This window comes from Hylaeus anthracinus, unplaced genomic scaffold, assembly GCF_026225885.1.
Source record: "Hylaeus anthracinus isolate JK02 unplaced genomic scaffold, UHH_iyHylAnth1.0_haploid 11989, whole genome shotgun sequence".
In the NCBI taxonomy this organism is placed as follows: domain Eukaryota; kingdom Metazoa; phylum Arthropoda; class Insecta; order Hymenoptera; family Colletidae; genus Hylaeus; species Hylaeus anthracinus.
The window spans coordinates 6749222-6762655 of NW_026534337.1; the positions used below are offsets into that span (position 1 = coordinate 6749222).

Here is a 13434-nt window from a genome sequence, read left to right on the forward strand (position 1 = left end):
AGTCGATTAATATGTTACCAGTAAGTAAAGTGTTAAGACGCTTCAAAAAACCAGAGATGAGCAAAAGTATCGTTTATATGATAATGTCGAATAACGTAGATTTTTACTTCTCTATTCATGTATACAGTGCTCAGTTTTCGATTCATACGTGCGAAATCAGGCGAGGTTCAACTAAACTTTTGATATAATTAACGTTCGAATGAAAATAAAAACGTCATGGAATAAAGCTATACATCACGTTGGACGAATAAAAAGCTAATTAAATAACAGTTTTATCGGATAAACGTCGCGAACATGTGGCCCCTAGGTTGTGTTCGTTCATATATCGGGATGAAATTTTGCTCGTCTCTGTATGAAACGAACTTTGTTCGCACTTGCGTGCAATAATTTCCTGCTCCATTTCAACGACATTGTTTTGATCGTTGCGTGAAGCGGCACGCGACCTTGCCGCGCCTGTTGGTGTACAGAGCTCGGGCGTACAATTCAAACATAAAAACAAAAATTTCGCACCGTAGTGACTCGGTTATACGTAGCACGTACTCTCATTCTTGTAAGCTATGTAGAAAAAAATGTTAAACGCGTCGACACCGCCCTGGAATTGTTCTGAAGAATGCGAACTGTTTACGAGTTTCTCGCGTTGGCGATTTCGTTCGCGTGTCATACTTTTATTGGGTTCGAGGAAGTGAACGGTGAACATTTTTATTTCATCGAGTCCACAAAATAGAAAAATTAGGTATAGGTACGGAATGCAATAGGAATATGATATTGTATAGTTCATAAATAATATGGGTACTTGCATATAATATATAAAGTAGGTCTGCTAGTTTGTACTTTAATAAATATCCACACAGATGCCAGTGAAATATAATTCTATTCTATTATACAGATTCAAATTTCTGTCGAACAACTGACTAGAAATACTCGACTAAAAATACTAGCAAACCTACTTCGTATTTCAATAAATGTCCATACCGATGCCAGTGAAACGTAATTCAATTCTACGATACGGATTTAAATATCTGTCGATCGGCCGAGTAAAAATTATTCGTTTCTCGGGATTTGTACCGAAATAGTATGTCTCGGGAGGTTTGTCCATAACTAGTAGTCTTAGTGTCGCGAATGTCGCGATTACTGGGGCTCGCGTACCGTTCGATCGACGAAATGCAGATAAATCGCGCGTGATCGATTACAGTCGGCGCATAACGAGTTCGTTAAATCGCGCGGCGGACTTGTTTTGACAGTCATAGAAAGAATTCCGCCGGTTCTTTCCGGTCATACCGGTTAGCATCGTGTAAAAGGCTGTCGAAGGAGGCGTAGGACAGGACAACAGGAACGAGGGAGACGGAGATCTATCTCTCGGAAGAGGGGTGAAAAAGAGAGCAATAGGGAGATCCGAGTGAACGGGTCACTCGACAAGAAATCCGACGTGCGACACCGTACGCTCTCTTCGTGGTCGTCCCTCGAGATGAGCGTGTTATATCGGCTACCGTACCAGAGACAATTTGAGGTTCATTCTCGTCCGTTTTTTGTTCTGCTATCGACCGAGCAGAGGCGTTCGACTACGTCAGACTCAAGGGGGCAGTCTGGTACTTTTGGCTGAATATTGCGGTTTCTTAATCGGTTTATTCCCCGCGAGCACAAATAACTGAACCGAAATGAAAATTAGCGTATATTCGGTTATTCTAATGTAGTTTAATGAGATATTTTGTGCCCCTCTGCAGCACGTTTTAGTCGACATATTTATTTATCCGAAGTACAGTACGAAAAGAATAATTCTTAAACTGTCTACCCAAACTGACAAATTTTATTTTAACCTTTCGAGCGATATTGAAACATGTGTCTATGTTTGGTTTTACAGTGGATGTAGAAAGTATTCGTACACCGATCAATTTCCAAAAAAACTATGTAAAATTGTGATTTATTAACTTATTTTTTATAAACAATGACAGTCTACATATTCTCGGAAATCTCTAGAATAGATAGATTACAAACAAAAAATAGATATTTATGTAAGTTGCGAAATTAACAAGAAAAAACAATTAATCGATAGAAATATTGAAGCTATAAGTATTCGTACAACTGTTTAATTTTTAAAACTTCGTTCAAAAAAAGCATTTCACATTAATTTACAAGTATATAATACTTCCTTCGTGGAATTTCCTTTCGATTTTATAATTATTGCAACTATTCTAAGCGTTAAATTAACTAAATTATTAGTTATTCGAAGTGGGATCTTCTTCAATTTCTCTGTTCGAGCCATTTTTAAAAGTACTTCACTGGAAATTTGATGTTTTCTAATTTGTACGGAGGAATAAACTAACGTGTCTACGTTACAAACTCTACTGTAAATGGTTCGTCATAAGAATCGTACAAATACTTATTGCTTTTATACTTTTACCCACTTTTCGCATTTTTTTTGTTGATTTCACAAATTATATTAACTAGTAAATGTTGTTTGGACTATATCTATCTTAGAGACTTCAGAGAATATGTAAAATATCATTGATTATAAAAAAAAAAGTTAAGAAACTACAATTTTACACAAAAGTTTCTTGGGAAATCGATCGGTGTACGAATACATTCTACACCCACTGTATATAAAAATTACCGGTACTTATAATTCCGATACCTTTTGGAGTTGATACGCATTACTGTATTAAAGTGAGATAGCAGAGAATGGTTGCTTCGATTTGGGCGCATTCGATCGGAGCAAAACAATAATTTATTTACAATTCGTCCCTCTAAAGGTTATAGTAGCTTCTTTAAGCTGTACATTATTGTAAACGCAAAGTTTCGAAATCATTGTTATTCAATTCTCCAAATGGATATACATCACGGGAAACATAACATATTGAAGCAAGGCTTTTAGTTAAATTGGTCGAACGCGTTTGCTTTATACGTAATCAGAGCCGGGTGAAATTTCGCGCGGAATCAACACCTGAAAGAACGCGCCGAATAAACACTCCAGTTTTTAATTGCGATAACGTTATTAAATAAAGTATCGTTATATCAGATAACAGCAATTTCGAAAACTGTTTCGTAACTCAATCTCGTTTCAAATATTAGTCGAAATAATCCGATTGCGAGTGCTCGAAGCTGTTCGATATTTTTTAAAAAAGTATTAAATCGAAATTCGATGTGATTAACTTTTTTATTACATCAACTCAACGCTGTTTACGTTCGCGGAAATTGTAATGGATGAGAGTTCTCGAATCATCTTTTTTCCGTTAGGGTTCCTTCCATCAGTGGGTCTCAAATATTTCAAAATATTTTGTACAATTTTAATAAGAGCGTTCTTTAGTTGTTTTATTAATCCTCTATGGGCTTGTATGACTTCCAGGTCACGAATATCGATATTTTACCAAATAATTTTAGTTTTCTCACAGAATGACATACACGTCTTAATTATATAACGTCTCTGATAGTCAACTACGATATTGATGACGGTTGGGAGCACAGTCAACTCGAAATATCGAAGCAAATGACTTTCAGTTCACCTATAGAAAAAAAGAACTCTGCTCATAGACGGTTGAAGTCTTCCAAATTTTAATTTATACTCAACTCGGGGTAGAAATTTTGTTGTTCGAATGTTTTATCTGGATAGGAATTTTGTTCGTGTTGAGAGTAGAAGTTTGAGAGGCACTGATCCATCCAGTGTCTAAGGTAGTTTGAATTCCTGATGGATAGCTGCGGTTTCGCGACGCAGAGTTAAGTGAATCGCGCGCGGGGCCAAGGTTGAAGTAGCTTTCTCGTTACTAAAAGTACCACCGTCGAAAGATTTAAGGCAAGTACTCTCTTTCCCTTCTTACGTATTCGAGTAAACCAGCCGGAGGTCGGAGAGAACCGACCGCATGAATATTTCCGCTTTGATTTGTTCCCCGGCTCGTTGCCTCCCGATTTGTGGAAGAAGTTACTTCAAAGCGTGCCTTCAGTCTTTACTTGAACACCAACGAAACAATGATAACGATTCCTACGCAATTCAGGCTAAATGTGCGACCAATAAACAAAGTGGGACATGGAGAGCGTTTGGGAGTCGATTAAAAGATAAATAAGTTAAAAAAAGAATGGAGAAGTGAGAAAATTAGGGCCTCTGATAGAGAAAAGTCGAATTTATCAATACTTTGAACTTGTATCTTCCGATTTGCATAGTGTTCTCTTGAAAAGGTTAAAATTCAAAACCTAAACTAACTCAGTTAGTTAACAAAAATTGAAAAGTAAGAAAACTGTGTCTTCTGATAAAGAAAATTCAAATTTATCGATACCTTGAACTTGTATCTTTCGATTTGCGCAGTGTTTCCTCGAAGAGGTTACAATTTCAAGACCGAAAAAAGGTCCTAACACTCTCCCAAAGGGTTCAAAGGTTTCCTTAATAAAAATCCAATTTTATCCAAACCGACCAGAACCATTCGGTTAGAAACTAACCTTGGATCAGATTCGATATCTCTGTTAAGCTTGTGCTATCCGTATCTGTTTACCCTTCCATCGAGCGCTCGAACGATCGGGGATGGAATCTGACTCATTTACGGGAACATGTCGAAAATATTCCCTTATCGTTTTTCATGCGAAACGCAAAGCCACTTTATGGAGGGTTTAGATTGCACAAGCTATGGTAATATTTCACCCGATTCCCTCGCGTTCTCGAGCAACACGACAAGTTAAACAGAAGGTATCCGTGGCTGGTCAAATATTTTCGTTTCGCACGCGCACGATTTGTTTAACCTACGATAAGGATCGACGTGGATCAAAGGGAAAATCGCTACCGCGAATCGATCGTCTTTTTCGCCCGATACATGGATAAATTGAAGACATTTAATCGGGTTTTGTAACAGCACTTTTGCTGTATCTCGTCTCTGACGAAACTTTGTTTTGATTCGTCTCGTCTAGATTAGTCGCGGCATATGTTGTCCAAACGAGCTTAGTTTATTTATTTAATAGATGTAGCACGGTTATCGAGCGCAATTTTTCTGTCGAACGTCCCCTTTAGCGTTTAAAAATTATCCAGCCGCGATAAGGAAATCCTTGTGCGAGAAGAAAGAGGAATAGCTTGTCTTTTCTGCAGCGCGTTCACACTTTCTGCTATCGATTTAGGATTAAGAGTACGCGGTTGTCATTGGCGGTCAGCGATAGGCACCGCTGCAACGTTTCGAGGTTACAGCACGTTCTCCAATTACCGAGGCGCACTCGCAAGTGTCTCCTACCTTGAATATGCATGCGTCGTATGTCACTAGTCGGCAAGAATCGTTGAATATACATACAATTAAAGACGACTGTTTCGCGTTCAATTTAATATTAATTGAAAGCTCTGCTCCTCGAACCCGACGGACTCGGGGTCTCTTTCAGTGTCTCCCTTAACGCGGGCCTATGGTTGTTGCCTTGATTTGGAACAGCAATGCTGAATAAAGGTATCCGTAAGATCTTCACTCATGCATACAAAATAATGCAGGAAAGAAAAATGATTAGAAAGGAAATTTGACGATTTCAAAGTTAAAAAAGAAATAAAACTTTTCACGCACGTAGTTCAGTTGATGTTAATCCTTTGCACTCGAGAGGTGACTCTCAATCATCATTAGATTTCACACAGCAAATCTATCAGTAATAAGGTTTCTTTAGGTTTAATTTCTTCGGAACTCGAAATGTCAAGAAAATGATTGTCGGTGGGGTAAAGGTGATCTGATTCTCAAATCTCGATAGCTTAGCATTCGTGGCAATAGGATACTAAGGAACATCTCGAGTTGCTGGCAAATACCAGAAAAAAAGGCTTCGAGTGCAAAGGGTTAAATTTAGTTTCATTGAAACTCGAAGTATGAATAAAATAATTGTTGATGGAGTATGGCTGACCTGATTTTCAAATCTCAAAGTAGAGATCTCATCTTCGAAGTCAATCTAAACTTAGCATTCGTGGCAATAGAATGCTAAGAAAGCATCTCGAGTTGCTGGTAGATACTAAAAAACAGTGATGGACAAAACCCTAGGCTTCAATTAAATCTGAAGTTTGCTGATATATTTGTCTCGTTTCCTCTTTTGAACATTTTCCAAAGAAGGAAACGAGACAAACATATCGGCAAACTTCAGATTTATTCGATGCCTAGGGTTTTGCCCATCTCTGCTAAAAAAAAAGGCCTCGAGTGCAAAGGGTTAATAATATTTAATTCCAACAATGCAACGGTCCTGCAACGGACTAGTAAAGAATTTTCAAAGAGAAATAAAAAATTTCATCTCATCAAGCATCGCTGACTTATCCAAATGAAATGCGAAACGTTTCGGATATGTAGTCCCTCGCATCCACCTTCTCGAGCTTCTTCATATCTTTAAAGACTTCATTTCTGAAACGTTTGAAACCTTTTCAATTTTCGAGATCAATTCCCTATTCTTCTTCGTCGAAATAATCGCACTCTCGCGTCTCAGTGATTCTCGCTAGGTTCCCGTAGTAAGCATGGTTCTTGAGCGTACTCAAAGGAAGTGTGCATTACGTATCTCGTTGCGTGAACGAGCCACGAAGGGATATGATGTTACGTATGCATATAGGTTAACGATTTCTGCGAGCACACGCACGGATGTTCCCATTCTGGGCGTCGAGTGTTACGTTATCACCGTTATCGTTTGCTATAGGTACGTACGCGCCGCGCCAGCACGCCGATGGCGTTTTAATTTCACTTCTCAAAGTGCTCGTTGTAGGAACAGCACACGCGTGTAAATAAGGCACTCGTGGAATACAAATTAGGAAATTGACACCACGCTCTTATAATAATAATAATAGAGTCATAGCTCTAAGGTTCGAACCATGAGTCGAAGCTTTAGCAGCTTCCCTCTGTAAATTCACGCTAAGTCGAAAAGTAAACGGAAAATTTCAACGAATGAGAGGTTGCTGGGGTATAACGGGCTGTTTACCTCTGGTAAATAGTTTAAGGAGCGATTCTACGGACTACAATGAGAATGTAATCACGAATAACCAAGTTGCGTTGGGGTCTTTGAGTCGGAAAATACCCGAAGAATGGACTTTTGGTTTTGCGTTTATTAGAGCGGAGGTTATTACATTATTTAAGTTTAAATCTCTTCATGTAATGAAAATTAATATAACAGCGATGGGAATTGCGGTATGAAAGAGTCGACGTCTGCTTGCAATTTGACTCTTTGTAGTCGATCGAACGCGCGAGTAAACGCTCCATTGTTCGTTCGCCAGATGATGACCGAGCGAAAAACGACCTGGTTCGCGGTTGGTCTTCGAAATTCAAAGGTCAATAAACACGTCGACCTCGCGCGAAGGTGCGAAGCATTCGGAACGTCGACTGTTTTTTACCTGTTGCGAACGAACGCGCGACACATTCGATTAAAGTGCACCGGCGTCCGCTATTTTAATCGAGACTGGGAAACGCGACGTGAAAACCCAATCCAACCGAACCGTCCATTCATTTCCGTCAGTGTTGCCCATTTAGATGACAAATGCTTGGATACTCCGTCAGAAACGATCTGAAAACGCGACAGGCTCCTCGACGAAAGCATTAAAACCAAAAACACCTCGGGAGGTTGAAGTTTAAACTGTCCCGAGTCAGGGGTGAAACCTCGAGATGGTTTAAAACGTTATGCATAATCTCGACCGAAAGTTTGAGAAAACTTCGCCACCTCGAGAATGTCTTCTAGCAAGCTTTGAACATCCTTCTTGGAGTCCTGTTTACTTATATTGAAATCATTTCCTGAAGATGTTCTTTGAGAACATTCTGTTGTCTTTTAGAAAGTTTCTGCGTTTTATGGGGAATCTAACATTGCAGCTAGTATTTCAAAGAATTGAGTGGCACGTGACTTCTGTCGGAATATAAGCTTAGCAACTAGGCGAAAATTTATCAGAATTCAACATGGATCAGTGATGGGCAAAACCCTAGGTTTCGAATAAATCTGAAGTTTTCTTTTGAAAATTTTCTAAAGAAACGAGACAAACATATCGGCAAACTTCAGATTTATTCGAAGTCTAGAGTTTTGTCCATCTCTGGCATGGATAGTAGGGCCTATGGAGTCACGAAGCGGCAAATTGTGAATTTTATGTCACCAAAAAAACCAAAAATTTCATATTACCGAGAGATAACACGTTTCACTCGCGATAAAGCGGTTATCTGAGGTTTGATAAGCACAGGTGAGGAGAGACCCCCATAGGAAGGGACTACGTCGTGTCTTTTGGGCGCAAGGTCGTCGCAATGGTGTGCAGGCAGTCACGCGAGAGATAATAAAAAATTATCGCGCGCAATAAGCGCGTTCGTGATAGCTTCGCGCGGTGCCAGGTTAAAACAGGTTAGGAGCGTGGGTCGACGTTCGGGCACGTGCACGTGCGAAGCCACGCGTTTTCGCGCTTCGACGGCGGTGTACGATTGTCCGCGAACCGCGAATGATTTACAGACCGCGAAACCATCGTCAGATGGACGTCGCGCGTTGCACATAAATTTCCCATCCATCGCGGTGTGCGTTGATCGAATCGATCGTACGAGCCATTCCAGAGATCCAAGCTCGCTTACCAGAATATTAACCCTTAGAGGTCGGTAGCCTTCGCAAGCGTAGGAAGTTTGGCGTTTTTGTTTATAATGGAGTATGGAATCCTATAAACGCTCAATCAATACTTTTAATTCTTATTTTATTTATTTATGAAAGTTTGGAAGAACGTTCTTTATTTAACTATAAACGAAAAATATAGACAAGAAAATACTGTTGAAAATTAACAAGAAGAAAATAACAGAAACTAGCCTACAATACGTTTATTATGAAAGATACACAGGTTTGAATGTAGTTAAAGACCTATCGATTTTTGGCGACAGAGCCAAAAACCTTTTGTTTAATATACAGTGCATTTTACATACAGTATTTTTGCGTTAACTAAATGATATTATTCCAATAGTTTAGGTGCAGTGGAATTAATTAGAGGGTGAGAGATAAAAGTATTTAGATAGCAGAATTTTCACGCAGTAGTTTCGTTAAGTCATCTCATAGCCCTCAGGGACTGTAGCGGTGTTTGTAGCTACAGTACGGGCTTAGCAACTCCGAAGTACCCGAGCTAGAGGGGGGCCAGCGGACCCCAATAGATGGAAAGTAAGAAATACTGCAAACAGTATTAAAACAATGGAGGAGTCACGTAAGTCAGTGATAAGAAGAATGGAAATAAACTAGTAATAAATAAGCAGAAGTGCAATAACTTTGTATAAGTTACGCACTCTAAATAAATGAATGAATGAGAGAATGGTCATCTCATACGTTCATGTCACTTATTGTTCTATTATTCAAATTAATATGTGAAACACACCTTGAAGTGTAATTTTTTCTTTCCATGATCTTCCTTCACCTTCCTCGGATGTTCATATATCATGCTATAATATTCTTGTAGCTTTTTATTAAATATAAACACAATTTCCGGCAGGAACATCTGGGATTTAATAAATTCAGCCCTTAAATATTTAATTTTAGCCGTTCCGCGAGTATACTATCTCCAAACAAAATGAATTTTCTCCTCTCTCTTTCTTTCCTCCGTGAGATTTTATTTATCTTCCATTTATTACTGGAAATATGTATCCGGAATTCTGTATATTAACGTTGCCCATCTCCCAACTCCTCAGCCAGCAGCAAGCTTCCCAAAGTGGATCCGTATTCGATCGATTAGTTACGACCGTAATTCCGCAATCGATAGGGAAAATTCATTAAACGAACCGACGCGATGGCCGATATTGGCTGATAGAGTACACGTTCGTTCACCGTTCGTCCACCCCTCTGCGTCAACGTGGGAAACGATATTAATTTTTCAGCAACGATGCGGTTTTCTCTTGGCTCGGTGTATCTGTTAATTCAATTACGTTGATGTTCATCCACCATTAAGCCTGTCATTTAGCGAATATCAAACGAAGCGTGCGACGAGCCGCGAGCTCTGGTCCGTTAATCACGTTAATAAGTCTCTATACCGAGCGTGACCGCGAAATGTTTCGCCTTAAATCCCGCCCGATTCGCCAAAGTCCCTCGTTGCCTTAAAAAGCAACGATCGTGCGCTCCTTTCCCTTTCTCCCTCTGTTCCTCCTCCCTTAACTCGCCTCTCTCTCTCCTTTCTCCATCTCGCCTTTTTCCCCAGAATGCAAATTTGCCGCACGAACGAGCGGACCAGTTCCCTCTGCCTATGCCGCCAATTAAAACGCTCCTTTTCAAGCCGGGGCAACCAGAAGTCGGGTTTCGTCGCAACGCGAAAATAAAATCTCGACGAAACTGGCGCCTTTTCAACAGTTGCGTGCCTTTTTTCGCGTAGTTGCCCGAAACGAGCGAGTGCACAGAGGTAAATATGTCAGTCAGCGACGTCTGAAGAGGAATTATTCATCGTTCTGTTGAAACAAAAATTATCTTCTTGAAGTAGGACCTCTTAGGGGGCAATTCTCCAAAAGGGGTCTGATTAAGGCTTGGGACGTATGAAACGGGGTTGCTTCTTTTAATAAATCACTTGATTTCAAAGAAGAGGGTTAGTAATTACTCTATTTATAAGGTTTACACTCTTTGATAAAATTGTACTGTCTTTTCAGAGATTTCCTTGCTTTGAGTAATGGAGACCTTACCCTTAACCTAGTAACTGTCGCTGAAGAAATCGAAATAAACTCTCTTATAACTATAGATAAAAAATATATATAAAAAACTTCTACGCAAGGGTACCCTCGTATTCCCCTTCAATAAAATTACGAATATTCATTGTCAATAATGTTTAATATCATATTGATGGAGAATATTTATATTTTCTTCTAACTTTACTACGTCATCTACTATTTTGGCCCAGGAATCCAACAAAAAATTTCTACGCATGGGCACCCTCGCATTCCCCTTCAATAAAATTACGAATATTCATTGTCAATAATGTTTAATAGCATATTGATGGAGAATATTTATATTTTCTTCTAACTTTACTACGTCATCTACCATTTTGGCCCAGGAATCCAACAAAAAATTTCTACGCATGGGCACCCTCGTATTCCCCTTCAATAAAATTACGAATATTCATTGTCAATAATATTGAATAGCATATTGAATAGCACATCAAAGAATTATTTCAAGCATTCCTGTCGTGTTGTCGTGGAGTGTGTTTGCTTGCTGATGGAGAGGCACAGCACCTCTGTATCTCGAGCCTCGCGCGTATTCATGCTTGTTCGCCCACCAGGATTCCGCTACCTCCATAAGCGACGAAAAGAGCTCCCTTTTCTTCTCTCAGAGAAGAGATCTCAACCCGCGTTCCTCGCCGTCTCTCCCATCTCAACTTTGAACGTGGGGTCTTTGGTAAACTTATTTCGTTCGATCGAAGCGGTTTTAAGGCGATGAGGTGCTCCGAAGTTCCCGTAATTAACCAACCCTCTCGAGTTAAAATTAATTGTACGAGGAGGAGAATATTAAATGAAGTTCGCGTGAAAAGTTTGCCCGAAGCTGATTCCTAACCGCGAATGTTGGGCAACAGGTATATCGATCCATGCAATTTTTATTTTTCTTCGTCATCGGAGAGATTTTACCTTGTGTTATTTTCTTATCGAGACATCCGGGAGCCCTTGCAGATTCGCCCACTTATCGTTTGTAATAAGTCGATTCGATTCGTGAATAAGTAACCGAGAAATCGTCCTTTTTTGAAGGACGAGGTGAAACGCAAGAAATTTGCAAGAAATCTCGACACGCAGGACGAGGGTAGGACGAGCATTCGCCGAGGCGAAACGACTCGCAAGCTCTCGGCGTTTTCAGTCTCGAAAACTTCATAAATAATTCCGCTGAATAATTCAGAGTAGAGGGGAGAGCGCATGGCGGCGCGTAGGCGCGCTAAACGAAAGCAAAGGCCACGCTCTCATTCACGAGGAAACAAGGAACGCCGTTGTAATTGATTCGCTTGATAGATGTGACATCGACGAGCGGTGTAAACCGGTCGACGCTTATCGTTCCTCTAAAAATAATTATTTAACGACCGGCTCGCTCCGTCTCGCTCCAACGTGATGCAAATCCGCGGCGAGACGTAATCCACTCGCACGGTGTTTCGGATTCGAACGATGGAATACCGTCGCGCGATGGTCGTTATTTAGTCCAGATTCTGTACAAATGGAACTCTGCGACTTCGTCTCTTAATTTGAGTGTTCGTTATCACCTAACTTCAGGGCGAGTGAACAGCAGGGTGGCATGGTGTAGCATCCCTCGATATAACGACACGAGTCATCCCCACCACTTGTTATCGCGAACTGGTACCTGAATAGATAAATATATCAATCTTTACATTCATCGATCTATCTTTGCAAGAGTATTATCGATGGATTAGTGAGGTTTGTTAGATGAACATGAGTCTAGACACGATCCCATTCGTGTTTGGACTCATTTTCACCGGGAGAACCTCGCGAAACCATGGGTAACACTTCTATTCGGATATCACGAACAAATATAAATTTCAGAAAACCTACAATAGTAATATTAGGTGGTCCTAAAAGTTTTTTCCGTGACTTGCACTCAATTATTTTGTGTGGCAGTGTTTATATAAATAGACAACCTAATTTCTTAGATGTTAACGTTGTAATAGTAATGAAGCAAAATGAATCGTATGCAATTCAATAACGTAACATTAGACATAAAATATTATATAATATAATTAGACTGCGGATCTTTATGCAAAATAAAATCTTCGCGAACATGCCTACAAAAATTGAACCTAAATAGAAATTTATTTTATTCTGCAAATATCGTAACATGAACTTTACTTTCAATCTTTTTTTATATTTTTGCATATTGTTTGCATTTTGTAGTTTCTTATACATTCAAATTTCCTATAAATGCATAAAGATCCGCAGTCTAAATATAATATAGTATTACTTATTAATAAAATGTAAGAAACTGGGACAACCTAATCCATCCATCTATCCATTCAGCACATTTTAGACCAATTTCCCTGTAGCTATTCGTTCTATTTTCTTACCCAAATCTGTTCCACGATTCTCTATACAGAAAGACAGAGATGAGTATCCATTACTCCCATTCGTGGATGTATCAATGATTGATAATTTCTTTTTTAACAGAAAAAAAGTAAATATAGAGTGTTTCATGCACTGTTTTCTTCCTATGGCAACCCTAAAGAGACAGTAAATTGTCGAGTTGTATTCGTACGAAAGTACGTGACATTTTTCGCTGGTCTTTCACCGCGGTTAAAGGGACCGAAAAATTCTGTGGACTCGAATTGAAGATTCTCGGTCTGTTAGTAGGCATGCACACGCGTGGGCGCGTGCCTTTGCACCTTTCGAGACGCTGATGAGCCTGGGACTGATCCGTCCAAAACAACCCATTCCGAATTTCACGGCTGCTTCTCACGGTCCATGGAACTTCTTGGAAATTGCACCAAAGCGCGAGACGAAAATTTCCTTCCATCCATTACTAACAATTTCTGTTTGCCTTGGACTATCTCAATATTGATCGAGGAAT

At 39.7% G+C, this 13434-nt stretch overlaps 1 protein-coding gene across 2 annotated transcripts in view; it reads left to right on the forward strand.

The window, feature by feature from the left end:
• LOC128887751 (CD151 antigen-like) overlaps positions 1–13434 on the forward strand; it is a 104391-nt gene that overhangs the window by 719 nt on the left and 90238 nt on the right. The gene's annotated exons all lie outside the window — the stretch shown is intronic.